The sequence below is a fragment of the Pseudorasbora parva genome, chromosome 21 (genome assembly GCF_024679245.1).
Source record: "Pseudorasbora parva isolate DD20220531a chromosome 21, ASM2467924v1, whole genome shotgun sequence".
Classification (NCBI taxonomy): Eukaryota; Metazoa; Chordata; class Actinopteri; order Cypriniformes; family Gobionidae; genus Pseudorasbora; species Pseudorasbora parva.
This window is the reverse complement of record NC_090192.1, coordinates 27,376,449-27,380,307: the sequence shown is the minus strand read 5'-3', so window position 1 is coordinate 27,380,307 and position 3,859 is coordinate 27,376,449. Positions and strand designations below refer to the sequence as shown.

The following is a 3,859-nucleotide window of genomic DNA, read 5'->3' as shown; positions in this document are numbered from 1 at the left end:
AAGAAAAATATATTGTGGTCTTTTTAGATCTCTGTATAATTTGTCAAGGCTAATCACACGTTATAATATTTCTGTCAATCTTAATATTCAGCTTATTAATAACGCTTTTTACATTTCACCTTACCTGTAGGCCTTACCTCTGTTTGTTTCCCATTTTATTAAACTACATAAACATATGTAGTACTAATAATTTATACTACACACAACATTTGTCAGTCATTGTATTTATTCACACAATATAAAAAGCAATATGATACTCATCCTTGCATTATTCCAATCTAAATCTGTATGACTTTCCTTTGTTAAACACAAAGGAGGTGTTAATGTTAACCTTAAGTCAGGAGATATTAAGCATAATGTTCCTTATACACTATTCACTTTTTTGAACAAAAGAAAGTGAATGGTGAATAAGAAAAATTAACTCGAATGTCTAACAAAGTCATACAAGTTTGGAACAACAACAGAAAAGTTACATGATAACAGCTTTTTCATTTTTAGTAGAGATAATGTAAATTGAAATCCTTGAGATAATTGTAGAAGACTACAATTAAAGCTCTCATTAATAATAAGAAAAAAATTCTAAACAGATAAATAAAAATACCGGTATGGCAATAAAACAAAATGGTACAAATAAAGTACAGCACATGCAAATCATGCAATGACTGGGAATTTAAATAAGAACATGAACAAAAAAATGTAGAGAAAAATCCATAAAAATTCAGTGCACAGATGTTATAACAAAAGAGATTAATCTATAAAATGTAAATTCTCATTTTAACTAATTACAGATTATGTTATTGCATGTTATTTTACTGCAATCTATTTTTTTCTATTGTACCTGGTGTACATTAAACAAGCTAAAAACCCCAGGAACAAAACCCAGAAGTTTTTATAAGCTGTTGACCCCAAAAAAACAACGAGTGTTTAAAGACTAAAGTGGATACAGGCACTTGAGACAGAGCGCGTCATGCTATATTACACTGAGAACTACACACACTGGAGGGGAAAGTAATCAGTGACAGGAAATATAATATATAATATATAAAACTGACATTTGGATATTTAACAAAAGGTTTACTGCACACGTAGGCATATGGAGTGTCAGGATCCCAAAATTGACCCATTCTTCTTGCTGAAGCTTCACGTCTTATTGCCTGTATCCACTTTTGTCCTTAAACGCTTGTTTTTTGGGGTCGACAGCTTATAAAAACTTAGTTATGTGTTTTTTACCTTGTGTGTTGCACACCTTGTCACATATCAGCTTTTAGACATTGCCGTTTTTGTTATAAGTAAAAAAAGACGAGGTGACCGCTTCACGCAACACAAAATCAATGGAGAGCGTTGGAATGTTTCCTCCCCGGTGTGGGCGTGGCCTAAATACACTCTGTCTCTATTATTGTTCAATAAATAATATTTTATAATATTGGCATACCTGATTTTGAGAAACAGTCAAGTGTTTTAGTCTGTTTCACATTGGTACACTAAATAGATGTATTATAGCAAACAAAGTTTAGTCATGTTCCTGAGTAATATCTGCATGCACCTAATTCTGCAGAGAACATATAATACACCATTAGACAGCAATCCATATGAGACAGAAGTCTGGTCTGGAAGGTGGATCTGGAACCGACTTCTGTCCTGGTTTTCACAACATCTCTTGTTTATCCGTCTTCACAAACTGCCCTGAAATACAATTCAAACATCAACAAGGATTGTTATAAATATAATGTGAGGTTCATACATTCACAATGCTCATCTGGCCTCGGTGGTGAAGTGTGCAGAAAATTCTGCCGGACTGAAATTTAGTCTTTTAGTCTTACCCTTCTTATACTAATGGTAACAAATGTATAACACAACAATACCTCTCTTTAATACTGCAAATACCACGTAGAGCCAAACATGGATGAAATCACAGAATCCAGTCACAAATGGAATTTACTGTATTAAGCAGAACGTTACAGAATTTGGAAATATTCTTTATGTATAAATCAAAATAAGGGCTCTACAATGAATCAGATATTGATACAGACTAGTGTCTGAATATTAAAGCTCAAAAAGACTGGAACTGAAATCTGAAGTCTTTGTTCTGCCATGTCTATAGTATGTAAATAACTACTACTACTTAAACCGAAGCACGCCAGACACTCGTGATGATTTCAGTATCTACTGTCTCCCTATACGCACACATGAACTGCATCTGCAAAGTTGATCTCAGAGTTAATTAATGAACATTTAACCATTTAATTTGCTAGAATGATCAACATATACACACAGGAATGTATGTATGGTTGTATGTATGTATGTATGTATGTTTTACTTACAAGTCAGATGGTTCATAGTGCTGGACAGCCATCACAATCTAGGAACATAAACAATTTGTCACAGAGCCAACAATAAGTGGTAAACTATACAATGTCACTCAGGTAGGTTTATTAGAAATAAATAAACTAGTGCATAGGTGAAAATGCAGCAAAAAAAAAAAAAAAAAGATTAATATACAGGATATATATAATATCGTAAGATACCAAAATTTACGTTTAGGTTTTACAGATGCATGGTTATATACGTGGTCAATACTTGTTTACTATGAAAGATCAAACATGTTTGAAATAGCGCATGTGAGTGACGTCACCGAGTTTGGTGTTTGGTTAAATACTTAAATTAACGTTCCTTTCATTCAACCATTGACAAATAGCCAGCAAAACATTAACAAAACCTCTTATCTACACATAATATGGAATTAAAAGCCCAACTTTCATAAATAAGAGTTCAGGGCTAGTTAGCCTAACGTTACCTCTCAATTAGCCTAACGGTTAAGACGCTAACGGACTTTTTCCGAAGACACTAAACCATTTCTTTACAGTAAATATTCAACAGAAGCGTGTTAGAAAGTGTCAAGAACAGTTGTATGTATTATATGTGTAATATTAGGGACTAAACTTACCTGAAATTAGTGAAAACAACAGTGACAGACGGAGCTTTGCTGCTTGTTGTCAGACGAGCTGCCCCGTTTCCATGGTAATTCCATCCGCTCCAGTTTGTTTAAAAGCGACTCGAATGTTCAACACGCACGCACGTTAAACACGTCATGCGTAATTTGTGCAGTGTTGCGTTTACATGAATACATATTTTTATACTGAAGTATAATATCCCGATAGTTAAGTAGGCCACCGTTTAAGTGGAAACTGCAGCCTATGCCTACGTAAAACTTTAAATGGAATGAGAATGAAAGCTTGTATAATATAATATAATATAATATAATATAATATAATATAATATAATATAATATAATATAATATAATATAATACTCTAATATAGCTATTCTATCAGTTAAATGAGCACAAAGTATTCACAACATTGATATAGAATGCTCAGCTCAGCATCAGCCTGATCTGTTACTCGATCAGTCACTGAATCGTTGATGTTAAAATGTTACTGTCACGTTCTGTTTATATTCTGTGTATATTTTTCACAAACAGAACGTAGCCTACCGTTGGAGGTTTGGCATATGGTTGTATTTTGGTACTACCATGACGTTTTTAAAACGTTTTATTCCAACGTTCAGATCACGTTATTTTAACACCTGGATAAAACGTCTACCAAAGGTTGTAGTTTGGTCTAGTTTAGTTTTCGTAGTAGACAAACGTGATATTTACGTTTTTTTGACTACTTAAAGAAAACGTCCCAGGTTGGTATTTTCACAACGTTTTTAAAACGTTTTTTTTTCCAACGTGCAGATCACGTTATTTTAACACCTGAATAAAACGTCTACCAAAGGTTGTAGTTTGGTCTAGTTTTGTTTTCGTAGTAAACAAACGTGATATTTACGTTTTTTTGACTACTTAAAGAAAACGTCCC

At 33.2% G+C, this 3,859-nt stretch overlaps 1 long non-coding RNA gene across 1 annotated transcript; it reads right to left on the bottom strand.

Moving 5' to 3' along the window:
• Positions 1 to 514: 514 nt before the first annotated feature.
• Positions 515 to 3,069, bottom strand: LOC137056146 (uncharacterized). The gene is made up of 3 exons (XR_010900205.1): positions 2,945 to 3,069; positions 2,322 to 2,359; positions 515 to 1,683 (listed from the first exon to the last, which is right to left on the bottom strand). It is a non-coding gene; the product is annotated as an uncharacterized lncRNA (long non-coding RNA).
• Positions 3,070 to 3,859: the final 790 nt, after the last annotated feature.